At 40.4% G+C, this 18,675-nt stretch overlaps 1 long non-coding RNA gene across 3 annotated transcripts in view; it reads left to right on the top strand.

Moving 5' to 3' along the window:
- LOC135966776 (uncharacterized) overlaps positions 1-18,675 on the top strand; it is a 407,986-nt gene that overhangs the window by 279,327 nt on the left and 109,984 nt on the right. The window lies entirely within an intron of this gene.

Raw genomic sequence — 18,675 nt, 5'->3', positions numbered from 1 at the left:
CTAAAAAGCAAATATTTTCTTCATTTAAAAAGCTAAGCTAAACAGATTAAGTTTAGTGAAAACAATTTCAATGACATAGGAAAACAGTGATACTTAAGCAGACTTTGCTCTAAAAACCTACAAATAAATGAGGTTCAGCCTTCTGATTGCAGGAACTACATCTAGTCACCTTCATGCCTCCATGCCTGGTGATAAGTGATACAGAGTGGGTGCTGTATTTCTGTTGTTGTTGAGTGACTTTGAACTTGCTTATCCACCTGAGATAGGAAGACATACTTTTCTTCTTGAGTTAGAGCTTGCTTCCTTCCTAGTGCTAACCAATGGCACACGGTCATTACTGTTACGTACAGACTCAGCCCCAGCCTGTGCAAAATGAATTGGCTCATGGCCAGCTCTCCCATTCTTGGGGGAAGGAGAGGGTTTCACGCTGGGCTCCCAAGGGAGATCCAGGCCCTCTGCACCCAGCCTCTACCACAGCCAAGCCTGTTGGGGAAGTGTGAGACGGGACTTGCCCAGAAAACCAGCATGTGAGTGTTCCCCGCAGATACCTGGTCCAGTCGCCTGCCCTGGCGGATGGGATTGTACCCTGTCAGGCTAGGGATGTATCTTCTATCCCAAGCTACACATTTTATGTGTCCTCATGCACTTTTGCTGGGCTCCAAAACAAGGTGAAGGGCCCAGAAGCCAATACTGCTGCAGAGGCCCTTGTAGAGTGGTCTCAAGGAGATCACTGGGGGCCTGGCCCCTCCATGCTCATTACCAGTGTCCACCTGAGAAGGCGGCTAAGTTCTGAGGTTCTTATTCAGGTGGAGCCTCGATGGTGCAGAGGGGCCAGAGAAGAGGTCAGAGTAGAGTCCACTGCCTGGCTGGTGCCAGGCACACAGGTGCTGTCTCCACTGCTCGAGTTCATGTCTAAGGGTTTCTAGCACATGGGGAGCCTTCAGTAAAACATCCACCTGTTACTGGGGTGAAGGGCAAAGCTTTCATGGAACCTCTGGGTCTGGTTAATCTGAGGTCCAGGTACTTGCAGAAGATCTTCCTTCTTCCTCTCCTGTGTTCTTGGAATGTCATGACTATCTGGGCTGCAGCTCCAGGGTGACTGGAACTCACCTCTTGTGCACTGCCCCCCTGCCGCCTGGGTATAGGGCTTTTTGAGGCCTGTGTGTGAATACAGACTGTGAGATCTGAGTGTCTGTAGTTGTGTAGCCTGAGTCCTTTGTGAGGATGATAAGTTAAGAGGAGAAAATCCTGTGTGCAGCCAAAGGAAAGGCACGGAAGCCTGTGCTCAGGCCTTGCTCCACATCCCTGCCCTGGAGCTGTAGCCTCCTTGCCAGGACCCCTGAACCTGCTGCCAGTTTGCTCCTCCGTTCTTTTCAAAACAATTTCCTGTGAACAGACAGTGAAAGATGGCTCTGTAGTTGACACCCTTGGCCACAGAACCCAGGACTGTGCATGTCCTTGGTCTGTGTGGGCGCCATTGAGAAGATCCTGGCCCTGTTTTAGTACAGACAGTTTGAAATTGGGAGCATACACCTTGGAGGTGGGTCAAGATGCCTCCCACCTGCAGGGAGGGGAAGGACCTGGTAGTAGCTTGCTCAGAGTGAATTTAAGTTAATCCTCTAGGAAAGGGTTTCTCTTTAATCTAATAAGGCCACCATAGAACCAAAGGACAGAGGCCTTGGGAAATTTGGGACTAAGGGGAGGAAAATACATCTTTTTCCTCCTTCATATCTTTGAAAAAAATTTTTTTTCTCTTCTGTGCTGGAGCAAGTGGCCAATTCTTTCCCTTTTTTCCCTAAGTTTGCTATCTGTTCATCTTGAAGGAATCTAACCTGGGAATTCACTGGGAGGATTTTTAGCCAGTACTCACAAGATTCCAAGAGGAAGTAGTTTTTCAGGGCCTTGATCTTTGCTTTCTGTTTGTGGAGTCTTGAAGACTTTAGTCTCTTCCTCCAGGATGGTTCATGAGTTCTGAAGCCCTGACATACAGAGGAGGGCCTGTGGAGAGGTTCTTGCATTAATCGTGTCCCTTTCTTCCCTTGATATAGGACCTGCTTAAGGCAGATTAGGGATTGGGTTGCGTCTAAGTGCTTAACAACTGAAAGAGGAGATCAAGATAGTAACTAATGAAAGCCCTGGTGATGAACTCCAGCCAATCAGCCCAGCAGCACAGCCTGACCCTTGCTTCCAAGCTGTTTTGTCCCATGGCCACTTATTTCTTGGCAGTGGCAATCCACTTTGAAAGTACAAGTTTGAAATGACAAGGGGCAGTATTAGGAGTCAAATGCAGCATCACATTCCCTCTTGTACCTGTAGTGTACATCAGGAAATGAGCTGGGAACTGTTTCCCAACGAAACCATATGTGTGCTCAGAATTCTCCTTAACATAGTTTTCCAGAGAGTCACTTTTAACCGAGAAGAACTGGCTAAAAGATAGGACCTGTTAGTTTATCCCTAGTTTATAGTGTACCCAATGTTCTGGTGGAATTAAAGTCAAAGGTTTAAAATGCCATAGAAGTCTTTTCTTGTTGTTTAGTATTCTACTTTTTTTTCATTTATTGATAATTGCAAACTCAGCATTTTTATTTGGTTTTACTTGTTTGGTTTAGTTACCCTGATACTTCAAACAGTTCTCTTATAAAATGTCCTTGTGGACATACTGACTGCATGTTTATCTTGCACGTTTGCTAAAATCACTATCTGTTTGTATTTCATAAAGTTATAGCTACTTTTATCCTAAAGTTATTTTGCATATTTTTATTCTATTTGCATTTTAAATGGGATTTAAATATATTTTATTATATTAATGAGGCTTAAAATGAAGCCTCATGAATATTAATGGTTTAACGTTAATGATAATAATTGTTAATTTTTATTCATTTATGGTAGTTACCATGCAAAGAACCTGTGGGACCCCAAATGAAACAAACCAAACAATAAATAGCAAACCATCATTAAAGGCTAATATATATTGAGCCCAATTTCTAAGTGCTTTACTTGTCATTTGTGATATGAAAATCCTTACTACAGTTCTGCCAAATAAATATATCTTTTTTTGCCCCCATCTTACAGGTGAGAAATGTAAGGCCTAGAGAGTTTCAGTAATCCACCCAGAGTTACACAGCTAATTTGGGAACCTAGGCAGTTGAGGTCAACATGATTGTTCCTATGGTGGAGAGATCTTAATGTAAAGGAAGTTAATGTGGTCCAGTGCCGTATATTCATTTTAAATATACGGAATATTTAGTCTGTTGGGCTCTCCAGATTTTGAAGCAATGACTTTGAAAGAAGTTAAATTAGCAAATATATAATTATCAAAATAAACTGAACTTCAAAATTTTATCTGTTAATCTATAATCTTAGAAGTTCACCAAGTCATATATATGTATATTAACACATTTAAAAATGTTGTTAAATCAGGTGTCTCCTAACAATGCTTGCTCTAAGCTATAAAACTTTAAATTTTTAAATACTATGCATTTGATGTCAATTTGCTCCACATTTCTATTCTATGAGAAAAAGGTGAAGTTGGAGAAATAGTATATTTTCTTTTTTTTGTGGTTTCTAGAAATTTTATGTTCCAGACTTTCAGTGACACTATGAATATTCATCAACTTTTGAGGCCCACATTTGGAATTTCAATGATGGTTATCTAAAAGATGTGTCTTTAATTGTGAATCAGCAATAAAACATAAAAAATTGTATTGATTATGCTGTCCATGTACAAATGCCTTGGTACCCGTAACTGGACCCAGCCAGTGGTAGGGATAGAATCCTAAAGGGGAAATGACCAAACGATATGAATGGCAATCTGTGTCCTTTGGTCATTAGAAAACCACAACAACGTCTGAAAATCATAAGTGAGTCTATGGTTACTGTGGAATGAAATACAGACTACAGGCACTTACTTGGATAATTCCAGACAAGATAACTATGGAGTTTCTTTTTTTGGTCTGAACTCTATAGGTAGGTAGGTGGTTCTCATTTGTCTATCCAGCTTCCCAACCATCCAACCATCCAACCATCCAACCATCCATCTCCATCCATCCCTCCATCCATCCATCCATCCATCCATCCATCCATCCATCCATCCATCCTCCCATCCATCCATCCATCCACCCACCCACTATCCATCTGCTCAACAAATAGTTACTGGACACTATCTACATGCTAGGCATTGCTTAACTGTTGGGAGTGGTTTTTTCCAATCAGGTATGAGGAGACACATAATAAAATAATAAAGAAGATTGCAGCTGACGCTATGCTATGACAAAAGGGATAGTTCGTTATGAAAATAGATGGGGTGGTGGCCAAGAAATTGGGAACATGCTCTCTGAAGTAGGCGAATTTAGACCTGAAGGAGCCAGGCTAGAGAAGACCCTTGGAAAGGGAATACCAGGCAGAGGGAGTTCCGGTTCTAAGACCTGGGGCTTGACCTGCTCCTGGAGGCAACAGGGGACTTGAGCCCATGTGGTCATCAGGGGTGAGTGGTTCAAATGAGATCAGAAACGTAGGTAGAGATCAAGGAGGCTTTGGGACTGTGAGAGAATTTGGGTTTTATTCTAACTCAAGGGGGGTCCTTTGAAGGGTTTAGATCTCTTTCTTAAAATCAAGATTCTGATTTCCACTGGGCAGAGTATTGCGGGAACTGGCCAGCAGACTGCAATGCAACAGGGCTCTTTCTTTGTTCCCAGGCAGATCGGCAGGTCGAGAAATAATAGACACACACAAGATAGTGAAAGCTGAGCCCAGGGGGTCACCGCCTTCTGGTCCCGCGACGCCACCAATGCACTGGATATACCAGCATTTACTATTAAGTTTAGTGAGGGCGGGGGTAGGTTAGTGAGGGATTTAGGGCCATTTGATTATGAGGTGAGATGGTCACATGGGGATGAAGTAATTCTTTAACATAACATCTGTATGCAGAAGTACAGTATACAGAGATAAGAATTTACAATATAATGTGTGCATCAGTAATTTCTAAAAGAGCGTTAGAACACAAACACAGTCTTTCCATAACGTATGATTAGCAAGATATTAATCAGCAGTAACAGTTGCAGCAAAAGCTGGTTACAAACAATCCATAGAAACAGGATGTGAAGCTAGACAACCGGTTAGACCAGAAATTCTCAGAAGGGAGTATGCATTCACCCTAAAGAGGCCTAGAAGAGCTGTGGCAAGATGAGGGCATTTATAGCCCTATCTTATCCATATGAACAGGCGCCCCTCATGTGTCCATTTATAGGTTCTCCACAAGGGTTGCATTCCATTCCCAGCGCTATGAACATCTGCTTTTCTGGGATAGGAATCTTGGTGATGTGAAACCTCCCTGACTGCACGTTCATTCGTAGGCTCTCTGAAACGGGGAGCATATCATACGCTGTTGGCTCATTCTTGCAGTCCAACCTGGCGTTGTCTTTACACAATCCTGCATGCAATTTTGTATTTACAATAATCAGGAACATTTCATCTTTTATTCTGTAGCAATAGTTTCGGGGGTCTCCCTACATCTCCCCCTTTTGTATGATTTAAATGAAGCATAGCAATGGTTAAATGAACCATTGCTATGGTGTGGCACTGATCACGATTGGATTGAAGAATATTTTTTCCAATTTTACACATGAACAATAAGCCAATAGCACAAATGATACACGGAATAAAAATAATGATAGTGGATCCTCCCAAAGATTTTACCCATTGAACGGGGTTGAGATTAGATAACCCCTCAGATATACCGTCTAAAACTTCAGCACCGGGTAAAGCAGTTAAGTGTGCTTGAGAGGCCTCAAAAATCTCTTCTTTTGGCTTGCTTATGTCTAAACTTAAATTATCTTCACTTCCTTGTAAATGGCATTTTACTGATTCCCAATTGTGAGCAGACTCATTATATTGAAATGAAGTTATATAAATATCAGAAGTATTCCAATCACATTGCATTTGCCATCTATGTTCTAAACTCATAATTCTATTTCCCATCCATATAGCAGTTTGTCTTAGATCATTAATTTGATTGGTCAATTTTTGATCAATACCTGAGAATTCCACATCTGGGTAGAATTTTTTTTTTTTTTTTTTTTTTGCCATTTATCCACAAAATGAGCAGTTTGAATAGACTGATGTAATACAACACCAACTCCAGCAGTAGCAGCAGTCCCTGTAACAGCAATCAAGCCCATTATTACTGCAATTAATATAAAAACAAATCATTTACTCCTTTTAAGAATTTTCTGTAGAATGTTATTAGTAACATGGATAGAAGGGGAAGATTCCCAAAGCCTATGTAAGGCTGTGGGGAGCCAAATACCTTCTCTGGCTCTGACCATTAAAATACTATGATATTGATTAAACAATGAGTCAATACAAGTATACAAGTAATGATTAACACAGGTAATTATGTTGGTTTTTGAATTAATATGCATCTTTCCTACTAATAACATATATGGTGGTTTAACACAACTTTTAAGTGGTATAGTTTTGTTGGACTCCATATAGAAAGTTTACATACTTTGGGATGGTACTCTTTTTTGTGAACGTGGGGTGGGGGGAATAGGTTGTATGAGAGGTGCTGGGGGGACATTAGTAATGGGGGGGTATAAGTCCTCATAATCTTTACTGTCCCATCTTTGAATTGACCTTTTGATGATTGCCATAGTGATATTTTTGACTGTGTGGAAATAGTAGTGTAAATCAATCTGTTGTCTTGGTTTTTGAGATGACAAGGTAAATTTACTTATAATGCTTTCTCCACCCCAACCTCTCGTACCAGTCATAGCTAGAGTTAATCTCCATAATTCTGAATGTTCAGGTCCTAAATGGGGAACAACGAGCCTTGGCTTTGGAGGGGCAACCCTTGCCCCTTTCCACTTACAAGGAGAAAAGGTGTTAAATCTATGATATAATAGGGAGGGTTATCACTACTTTTTTGATAAGTAATATCATAGAGAAAATGTTGACAATTTCTATGACCTTGAGCGCAATCACTAGTAATATGACATTTGGGAGCCCAATCAACAATGGTGTAGTGAGAAGAATTAAATAACACAGTTCCTTCTGGACTAACACAATCCTTCCATATTAATTTGTCAGCATTTGAAGACAAATTGAGAGGACACGGAGGTCCTAAAGGCTTATATTGGGATGTGTGAATATAATCAGCGATTCCTATTTTGATCTGCCTTAGAGGTTTTAATGAGAGCCCTGATACCAAGTGTCCCAAAAGAGGGACAGAGTGAACAGACGGTAGTGAGACCACCAAAGTTTGAATATCTGATAAGAGACATCCATTAGTGGGTCCCAGGCACAAAGGTGGATGCCTAAAACCTACAGTGATATTGAAAGGGGTTCCTTCTTCTGAAGGTTGGGAAGGACAATGATCATCTACAGAACCAGGCATCCAAATACTATCATTAACATAGACCTCGACAGGAATGTCCATCCATGTCATGGCTCGAATAAGAGGAGGAAAAGGAATATAGGCCCAATATATATAGTTTTTAACAGTCTGGAGTGACAGAGGGTAGAAGCATCAGTGTCATCAGGAGGAGGCAGAGATTGAGCTGGATCTGGATCGCTGGAGACAAGTTGTTCAGGATGGCTGACTGGATTGTCTGTTGTAAAGGAGTTAGCGTGGTTTTTTTCTTTTTTTGGATAGTTGGATGTGTTAGTTGTTTTTTGCAGTGGACTTTTTTCAGCAAATTTCTCCATCTTGTTGTTGCATGCATCTTCAGGACACAATTTCAGGTGTCTAGTAGGAATCCAAACAGGAGATTGATGTTCACGTGGGGAAACACAAGCATAGCCTCTTTCCCATGTTAAAATAGAACCTTTTGACCATACATTAGATTGAACATCTTTCCACCATATTTCCCTTCCTTGGTTTACTGTGGGACGGTTACCAGAGAAATGTTTTTTGGCAGTAGTAACAGAATTAGATTTAGGAATATTAAGAAAATTTAACGTGAGCAATGCCAAGTTTAGTTGTATGTGGAGGGTAGACAACTCTTTTTAAGTAATTGTGATTTTAAAGTTCTGTTACTTCTTTGTACAATAGCTTGACCTTGTGGGTTATAAGGAATGCCAGTAATTATGTTTAATACACCACTGATTAAGAAAAATTTTAAAAGCTTTACTGCAGTATGCTGGGCCATTGTCTGTTTTGAGCTCACTGGGAATTCCCATAACCAAAAAACACGAAAACGCATGTTTTTAAACATGAGAAGTGGCTTCTCCGGTTTATAGGAAGCCCAGATGAAATTGAAAAATGTGTCAACTGTGACAGACACATAAACTAATTTTCCAAAAGAAGGAACATGAGTAACATCCATTTGCCAGATAACATTAGGAGAAAGGCCTCGGGGATTAACTCCAGGAGATTGTGTGGCTAAGACAAGAACCTGACATTGAGAACAGTGTTGTATAACTTGTTTAGCTTGTTTCCAACTGAGAGAATATTTATGTTTAAGACCTGAGGCATTAGTATGAGTGAGTTGATGAAATTGTTCTGCATCTGTAATGGCTAGAGAAACTAGAATATCAACTTTATGATTACCACTGGATAAAGGTCCAGGCAAATTAGCATGAGCTCGAATGTGAGTGAGGAAAAAAGGGTGGTTTTGGTTTCTGACAGTTTTTTTTTTTTTTTTTTGAGACGGAGTCTTGCTCTGTCACCCAGGCTAGAGTGCAGTGGCCGGATCTCAGCTCACTGCAAGCTCCGCCTCCCGGGTTTACGCCATTCTCCTGCCTCAGCCTCCCGAGTAGCTGGGACTACAGGCGCCCACCACCTCGCCCGGCTATTTTTTTGTATTTTTTAGTAGAGACGGGGTTTCACCGTGTTAGCCGGGATCGTCTCTCGATCTCTTGACCTCATGATCCGCCCGTCTCGGCCTCCCAAAGTGCTGGGATTACAGGCTTGAGCCACCGCGCCCAGCCTTCTGACAGTTTTTTTGTAATAAAGAGAACAAGGAAACCAGATTAGCATCAGTAATATTTTTGATGGTAGTTGTTTCTATTGCCTTAGTGGCATGGAATACATAAGCTGAGTCAGAGACAATATTAAGAGGCTGATCAAAATCTTGTAATGCATAGAGAACAGCAAACAACTCAGCTTTTTGAGCAGAAGTGTGTGGAGTAGAAATGACTTTATCTTTTGGTCCTACATACCCTGCCTCTCCATTACTGGATCCATCAGTAAAAATGGTAATGGCTGCCTCTAGTGGTGATGAACGAGTAAGTTTTGGTAGAATCTAGGAAGTGTTTCATATAAATTGAAAGAATTTTGACTTAGGCAAATGATTATCAATAATGCCAATGAAGTCAGCCAGATTAGTCTGCCAGCACAAGGATGTTGAAAAGGCATTTTTAACTTCATTTTTTGACAAAGGGACCACGATAATGTTTGGATCAAAGCTGGAAATTTTACTGATGTGTTGACGTCCTAACCCAATTAACACAGAACACGCACTGGTTGTTGTTGGAGAATCGTTTGTAGAGGACAAGAATTCCAATGATGAGGCTGGCTCAGAGACTCTTCTGCAGACAAATTGCTCACTGGCATTTATTCGGCCTTGAGCATGTTATGGATTAAATGTTTTGGTAGTGGTGATGGGAACATGTGCTCTGGTTAATATTACAGACCCAAGTTGTCCAGAGAGAAAGAACTAGTTAAGGGTCCCAGCTGCCTTACCTGCTGGCCCAGTTACAGAGGGAACACCTGCTGGAGTGTATTGACTTACCACTTGGACACCTGCAGGGATCATTTATCACTCTCCATAATAGAAGTGTTTTCAGCGGAAGCCAGACTCCCCACACTCAGTTACCTGGAGGACTTACAGGATTTCATAATTGGTGGAAATAGGCTCAATCGTGTGTGACTACAAAGGGATTAAAGAATTATTTACCTTCTCCTGAGGAGGCAGAGCACGTTAGTGCCTGTGAACAGATGTGTGGGCTGTGGGCAGTGGGTCTGACGGGACCTCCCACTGACTTCCTCCTTCCTCCTAAAGAGGGAAAATGCTGTGGAGGAAAATTCACTTCTCAGAAAGTGACAGGGCTATAATTTTAGGTAAATCTGTGTTTGGAAAAAAGCAAATAAACAACAAAAAGAATTAAAAATAACAACCCCTGTGAAAAAAGTACACTTTCTCCTGAGAGATGGCGTCCCACCCCCAGGGGTGCCCCACCATTGGCTGCCCCACCATTGATTTCCTGAATAGACTTTTTTGTAATGACTGAGGTTCCTGAGGTCTGGGGTGAGGCTTATCTGCATGTCCCCAGTGTCTGTTTTTTGTACTAGTTTGGAGAAGGCAGTCCTAGGCAGTGTGTGAGGAAGAGTTGGTGGGACTCTTCTTTTTTCCTCATCTATTCTTACATGTTTATTAATAAAGTATTGCTTTGTCATATTTTAAAAAAATAAGAAAAGGAATCCTTTGCCCCAGAAAAAAGAAAGACAGAAAAGAAAAAGTAACAGCAAAAAAGAAATCATAATACCATTTCAATTAAATTGGCTAATTTAAGTGGAATTGAATGACAGATTTCAATATTAAGTCTTTTCTACCAAAAACCATGATATTATTAAAAATATTTAAATCTTTTTTAATGTTCAGAGTTTTTAATACAAGAGATGTAACAAACATGAATATTTGCATAGTAAAGTGCATTGGATTAAATCATTCAAAGTAAAAATTGATAGTTTAATAAATCTTTTGTTTCATGGTAGAGTTTGTTACATATTTCTCTGAATTTGGGAAATCACATAATTAAAAATAAGCAAGGGTGTACAGCAGGGAATAAACTAAAATATTTTAAGCACCAACTGGTAAAATTATTGTGGGAGGGGGTAGGTATGGTAGGACCTGTGGTGAACTGTACAGACTGTACACGACCTCAAGGCAGTCAAAGTAAAGGTATTTTCAAAGATAAAATAAACACTAGGAACAGTGTAAATACTAGATTTTCACTAGCGTAAATAGTGTAATTACTATATATTGTCTCAAAAATTAGGAATATATCAAGATATATACGCAGAAGTGGTAATCACTGGAAATCTCACCATGCAAAAAAAATCACCAATAATATATTGGTGGCCTTCATTTGTACATTTCCACATCCATACATATAATCAAATATAAATATTTTACATCTATTCTTATAAATATGTTATATCTACAAATATTTATATTTACATATTGTGATGGTTAGTTTTATGTATCAATCTGGCTGGATTGAGGGATGCCTAGATGGCTGGTGAAGCATTGTTTCTGGGGGCTTCTGTGAGGGTATTTCCAAAGGTAATTGACATGTGAGTGAAGTGTATATGTACATGTTTATGGTTTATTTTGCAAAAAGAAGATCACATTTTATACACTACTCAGCATTTCATCCCTGTGTAAATTCTGCTAAGATAGCTGATAAATAGTTCATACTCATTCATTTTTTAAAATCCTCACCCTAGCCGTAACCCTTCCAACTCATTGACTAAGTTTGAATTGGCTGAATAGTATTCTATTGGAATAATATTTTGTTGGTTGAATAATATTCTATTCTACAACATTCTGTTGGCTGAATAATATTCTATAAGGTGAACAGATGGGGAAATAAAACTTCCCCAGATGGATCAGTGCTTGTGGAAGAAACTCCAGCTTCCAGAGACTGTCTACATTAATGAGATTAGATCTGCAGCGAACTTCCCCAGATGGATTAGTGCTTGTGGAAGAAACTCCAGCTTCTAGAGACTGTATACATTAATGAGATTGAATCTGCAGCCATTTGTTTAGTTCATTGCTCTGATTCAAGAAGATAATAAAACTTCTCCTTAGCTCTTTCCAGAGGGTCAAAATGTATGGTTTACGATAGGTCCCCAGGTTAAGCCTCAGGATGCCTGGGAGTCTAATGTAGCTATCTTCCCAGGTGATTGCATTTCAAAGGGGAACGAGCCCCAGACCTTGGTGACATCTCTAGGTCAGAGGTGCTCCTGCTCCTAGAGAAATTTTATTTATATAAAAAAGGGCTGGATTAAGGAGGAGGCCCTTTCAGGAGAAGAGGGAGACAGGTGCCTCTTTCCCATTTGTAACCAGGGCATTTATTTCCTCATCCCTGGCCTATGCGATATCTGGCTGCTGTGTAGAAAGGTTTTCCATCTGACTTTCATAGTGTCAGTGCAGGTATAGGTCTGAGCTTGGGTGTTAGGGGGTTTGAGGGAGGATGACATTCCAATATGGTAGTAAGTTAATTAATAAGAAATCCATTCCTTATCTGGAATATCTCTCATGAACAATGAAGACAAATATGAAAAACCAAACAGGATGTCTGACAATTTATTACCTCCTTCCTTTTTCATAGGCACTCGCATAGTTTACAGATTATAGCCACTATACTACAAACCATATTGCAATATATATCCCATATGTATATCTGTATATACTGTGTTTTTCCTGGAAAAGTTCCCATAGTAATAGGACGGTTTATGGCTCAAATTGATTATGTTTTATGTATTTTTTATTTATTTATTTTTTATTATTATACTTTAAGTTCTAGGGTACATGTGCACAATGTGCAGGTTTGTTACATATGCATACATGTGCCATGTTGGTGTGCTGCACCCATTAATTCGTCATTTACTTTAGGTATATCTCCTAATGCTAACCCTCCTCCCTCCCCCCTTCCCACAACAGGCCCCAGTGTGTGATGTTCCCCTTCCTGTGTCCAAGTGATCTCATTGTTCAGTTCCCACCTATGAGTGAGAACATGCGGTGTTTGGTTTTCTGTTCTTGTGATAGTTTGCTGAGAATGATGGTTTCCAGCTGCATCCATGTCCCTACAAAGGACACAAACTCATCCTTTTTTATGGCTGCATAGTATTCTATGGTGTATATGTGCCACATTTTCTTAATCCAGTCTGTCACTGATGGACATTTGGGTTGATTCCAAGTCTTTGCTCTTGTGAATAGTGCTGCAATAAACATACATGTGCATGTGTCTTTATAGCAGCATGATTTATAATCCTTTGGGTATATACCCAGTAATGGGATGGCTGAGTCAAATGGTATTTCTAGTGCTAGATCCTTGAGGAATCGCCACACTGTTTTCCACAATGATTGAACTAGTTTACAGTCCCACCAACAGTGTAAAAGTGTTCCTATTTCTGCACATCCTCTCCAGCACCTGTTGTTTCCTGACTTTTTAATGATTGCCATTCTAACTGGTGTGAGGTGGTATCTCATTGTGGTTTTGATTTCCTTTTCTCTGATGGCCAGTGATGATGAGAATTTTTTCATGTGTCTGTTGGCTGTATGAATGTCTTCTTTTGAGGAGTGTCTGTTCATATCCTTTGCCCACTTTTTGATGGGGTTGTTTGTTTTTTTTCTTGTAAATTTAATTGAGTCTTTTATAGGTACTGGATATTAGCCCTTTGTCAGATGAGTAGATTGCAAAAATTTTCTCCCATTCTGTAGGTTGTCTGTTCACTCTGATGGTAGTTTCTTTTGCTGTGCAGAAGCTCGTTAATTAGATTCCATTTGTCAATTTTGGCTTTTGTTGCCGTTGCTTTTGGTGTTTTAGACTGAAGTCCTTGCCCATGCCTATGTCCTGAATGGTATTACCTAGGTTTTCTTCTAGGGTTTTTATGGTATTAGGTCTAACATTTAAGTCTCTAATCCATCTTGAATTAATTTTTGTGTAAGGAGTAAGGAAAGGATCCAGTTTCAGCTTTCTACTTATGGCTAGCCAATTTTCCCAGCACTATTTATTAAATAGGGAATCCTTTCCCCATTTCTTGTTTTTGTCAGGTTTGTCAAAGATCAGATGGCTGTAGATGTGTGGTATTATTTCTGAGGACTCTGTTCTGTTCCATTGGTCTCTATCTCTGTTTTGGTACCAGTACCATGCTGTTTGGTTACTGTAGCCTTGTAGTATAGTTTGAAGTCAGGTAGCGTGATGCCTCCAGCTTTGTTCTTTTGACTTAGGATTGTCTTGGCAATGCAGGCTCTTTTTTGGTTCCATACGAACTTTAAAGCAGTTTTTTCCAATTCTGTGAAGAACCTCATTGGTAGCTTGATGGGGATGGCATTGAATCTATAAATTACCTTGGGCAGTATGGCCATTTTCACGATATTGATTCTTCCTATCCATGAGCGTGGTATGTTCTTCCATTTGTTTGTGTCCTCTTTTATTTCACCGAGTGGTGGTTTGTAGTTCTCCTTGAAGAGGTCCTTTACATCCCTTGTAAGTTGGATTCCTAGGTATTTTATTCTCTTTGAAGCAATTGTGAATGGAAGTTCATTCATGATTTGGCTCTCTGTTTGTCTGTTACTGGTGTATAAGAATGCTTGTGATTTTTGTACATTAATTTTGTATCCTGAGACTTTGCTGAAGTTTCTTATCAGCTTAAGGAGATTTTGGGCTGAGACGATGGGGTTTTCTAAATATACAATCATGTCATCTGCAAAGAGGGACAATTTGACTTCTTCTTTTCCTAACTGAAAACCTTTTATTTCTTTCTCTTGCCTGATTGCCCTAGCCAAAACGTCCAACACTATGTTGAATAAGAGTGGTGAGAGAGGGCATCCCTGTCTTGTGCCAGTTTTCAAAGGGAATTTTTCCAGGTTTTTCCCATTCAGTATGATATTGGCTGTGGGTTTGTCATAAATAGCTCTTATGATTTTGAGATACGTTCCATCAATACTGAATTTATTGAGAGTTTTTAGCATGGAGGGCTGTTGAATTTTGTCAAAGGCCTTTTCTGCATCTATTGAGATAATCATGTGGTTTTTGTCTTTGTTTCTGTTTGTATGCTGGATTATGTTTATTGATTTGCATATGTTGAACCAGTCTTGCATCCCAGGGATGAAGCCCACTTGATCATGGTGGATCAGCTTTTTGTGATGTGCTGCTGAATCCGGTTTGCCAGTATTTTATTGAGGATTTTTGCATCGATGTTCATCAGGGATGTTGGTCTAAAATTCTCTTTTTTTGTTGTATCTCTGCCAGGCTTTGGTATCATGATGAGGTTGGCCTCATAAAAGGAGTTAGAGAGGATTCCCTCTTTTTCTATTGATTGGAATAGTTTCAGAAGGAATGGTACCAGCTCCTCCTTGTACCTCTGGTAGAATTCAGCTGTGAATCCATCTGGTCCTGGACTTGTTTTCATTGGTAGGCTATTAATTATTGCCTCAATTTCAGAGCCTACTATTGGTCTATTCAGGGATTCAGCTTCTTCCTGGTTTAGTCTTGGGATAGTGTAAGTGTCCAGGAAATTATCCATTTCTTCTAGATTTTCTAGTTTGTTTGCATAGAGGTGTTTATAGTATTCTCTGATGGTAGTTTGTATTTCTGTGGGGTCAGTGGTGATATCCCCTTTATCATTTTTTATTGCTTCTGTTTGATTCTTCTCTCTTTTCTTCTTTATTAGTCTTGCTAGCAGTCTATCAATTTTGTTGATCTTTTCGAAAAAACAACTCCTGGATTCATTGATTTTTTTGGAGGGTTTTTTGTGTCTCTATCTCCTTCAGTTCTGTTCTGATCTTAGTTATTTCTTGCCTTCTGCTAGCTTTTGAATGTGATTGCACTGTGGTCTGAGAGACAGTTTGTTATAATTTCTGTTCTTTTACATTTGCTGAGGAGTGCTTTACTTCCAGCTATGTGGTCAATTTTGGAATAAGTGTGATGTGGTGCTGAGAAGAATGTATATTCTGTTGATTTGGGGTGGAGAGTTCTGTAGATATCTGTTAGGTCTGCTTGGTGCAGAGTTGAGTTCAATTCCTAGATATCCTTGTTAACTTTCTGTCTCGTTGATCTGTCTAATGTTGACAGTGGGGTGTTGAAGTCTCCCATTATTATTGTATGGGAGTCTAAGTCTCTTTGTAAGTCTCTAAGGACTTGCTTTATGAATCTGGGTGCTCCTGTATTGGGTGCATATATATTTAGGATAGTTAGCTCTTCCTGTTGAATTGATCCCTTTACCATTATGTAATGGCCTTCTTTGTCTCTTTTGATCTTTGATGGTTTAAAGTCTGTTTTATCAGAGACTAGTATTGCAACCCCTGCTTTTTTTTGTTCTCCATTTGCTTGGTAGATCTTCCTCCATCCCTTTATTTTGAGCCTATGTATGTCTCTGCATGTGAGATGGGTCTCCTGAGTACAGCAAACTGATGGGTCTTGACTCTTTATCCAGTTTGCCAGTCTGTGTCTTTTAATTGGAGCATTTAGTCCATTTACATTTAAGGTTAATATTGTTATGTGTGAACTTGATCCTGCCATTATGATATTAACTGGTTATTTTGCTCGTTAGTTGATGCAGTTTCTTCCTTGCCTAAATGGTCTTTACATTTTGGCATGTTTTTGCAATGGCTGGTACCAGTTGTTCCTTTCCATGTTTAGTGCTTCCTTCAGGGTCTCTTGTAAGGCAGGCCTAGTGGTGACAAAATCTCTAAGCATTTGCTTATCTGTAAAGGATTTTATTTCTCCTTCACTTATGAAACTTAGTTTGGCTGGATATGAAATTCTGGGTTGAAAATTCTTTTCTTTGAGAATGTTGAATATTGGCCCCCACTCTCTTCTGGCTTGGAGAGTTTCTGCTGAGAGATCTGCTGTTAGTCTGATGGGCTTCCCTTTGTGGGTAACCCGACCTTTCTCTCTGGCTGCCCTTAACAGTTTTTCCTTCATTTCAACTTTGGTGAATCTGGCAATTATGTGTGTTGGAGTTGCTCTTCTCGAGGAATATCTTTGTGGCGTTCTCTGTATTTCCTGGATTTGAATGTTGGCCTGCCCTACTAGGTTGGGGAAGTTCTCCTGGATGATATCCTGAAGAGTGTTTTCCAACTTGGTTCCATTTTCCCCCTCACTTTCAGGCACCCCAATCAGACGTAGATTTGGTCTTTTTACATAATCCCATACTTCTTGCAGGCTTTGTTCATTTCTTTTTCTTCTTTTTTCTTTAGATTTTTCTTCTTGCTTCATTTCATTCATTTGATTCTCAATTGCTGATACCTTTCTTCCAATTGATCGAGTCGGTTACTGAAGCTTGTGCATTTGTCACGTATTTCTCGTGTCATGGTTTTCATCTCTGTCCGTTTGTTTATGGCCTTCTCTGCATTAATTATTCTAGTTGTCAATTCTTCTACTCTTTTTTCAAGATTTTTAGTTTCTTTGTTCTGGGTACGTAATTCTTCCTTTAGCTCTGAGAATTTTGATGGACTGGAGCCTTCTTCTCTCATCTCGTCAAAGTCATTCTCCGTCCAGCTTTGATCCGTTGCTGGCGATGAGCTGCGTTCCTTTGCAGGGGGAGATGCGCTCTTATTTTTTGAATTTCCAGCTTTTCTGCCCTGCTTTTTCCCCATCTTTGTGGTTTTATCTGCCTCTGGTCTTTGATGATGGTGACGTACTGATGGGGTTTTGGTGTAGGTGTCCTTCCTGTTTGTTAGTTTTCCTTCTAACAGTCAGGACCCTCAGCTGTCGGTCTGTTGGAGATTGCTTGAGGTCCACTCCAGACCCTGTTTGCCTGGGTATCAGCAGCAGAGGCTGCAGAAGATAGAATATTGCTGAACAGTGAGTGTACCTGTCTGATTCTTGCTTTGGAAGCTTCCTCTCAGGGGTGTACTCCACCGTGTGAGGTGTGGGGTGTCAGTCTGCCCCTAGTGGGGGATGTCTCCCACTTAGGCTACTCAGGGGTCAGGGACCCACTTGAGCAGGCAGTCTGTCTGTTCTCAGATCTCAACCTCTGTGTTGGGAGATCCACTGCTCTCTTCAAAGCTGTCAGACAGAGTCGTTTGTGTCTGCAGAGGTTTCAGCTGCTTTTGTTGTTGTTGTTGTTGTTTAGCTGTGCCCTGTCCCCAGAGGTGGAGTCTACAGAGACAGGCAGGACTCCTTGAGCTCCTGTGAGCTCCACCCAGTTCGAGCTTCCCAGTGGCTTTGTTTACCTACTTAAGCCTCAGCAATGGCAGGTGCCCCTCCCCCAGCCTCGCTTCTGCCTTGTCATTAGATCGCAGACTACTGTGCTAGCAATGAGGGAGGCTCCATGGGCATGGGATCCTCCCAGCCAGGTTTGGGATATACTCTCCTGATTTGCCCGTTTGCTAAGATCCTTGGTAAAGCGCAGTATTGGGGTGGGAGTTACCCGATTTTCCAGGTGTTGTGTGTCTCAGGTCCCCTGGCTAGGAAAAAGGATGCCCTTCCCCCTTGCACTTCCCAGGTGAGGCAATGCCTCGCCCTGCTTCAGCTCTCACTGGTTGGGCTGCAGCAGCTGACCAGCACCGATTGTCCCGCATTCCCTAGTGAGATGAGCCCAGTACCTCAGTTGAAAATGCAGAAATCACCTGTCTTCTGTGTCGCTCGCGCTGGGAGTTGGAGACTGGAGCTGTTCCTATTTGGCCATCGTACTCTGCCCCCCTCTGTTTTCTTAATCTTGAAATAAATACCAAAAGCCATAAAAGAAAATGATTTTAGAATCTGATTTTAAATTCTGAAAATTTGAAAAAAGAAAATTATTTGCATGATAATATGTAGGATAAACAAAGTTAAAATATAAAGAAAGAAAATTAGGTGAAATTAAATGTATTCACACTGATAAATATAATATATAAACATATTTGTACTGTATAAATCAATATATAAAAGAGGACCATCTCCAATGGGTAGAGGTAATGGGTATGAACAGGCAGATTCTTCACACACACTTGCACCCAC

The sequence above is a fragment of the Macaca fascicularis genome, chromosome 13 (assembly GCF_037993035.2).
Source record: "Macaca fascicularis isolate 582-1 chromosome 13, T2T-MFA8v1.1".
Taxonomy (NCBI): Eukaryota; Metazoa; Chordata; class Mammalia; order Primates; family Cercopithecidae; genus Macaca; species Macaca fascicularis.
The sequence above is the reverse complement of the archived record's forward strand: the minus strand, read 5'-3'. Positions and strand labels throughout refer to the sequence as shown.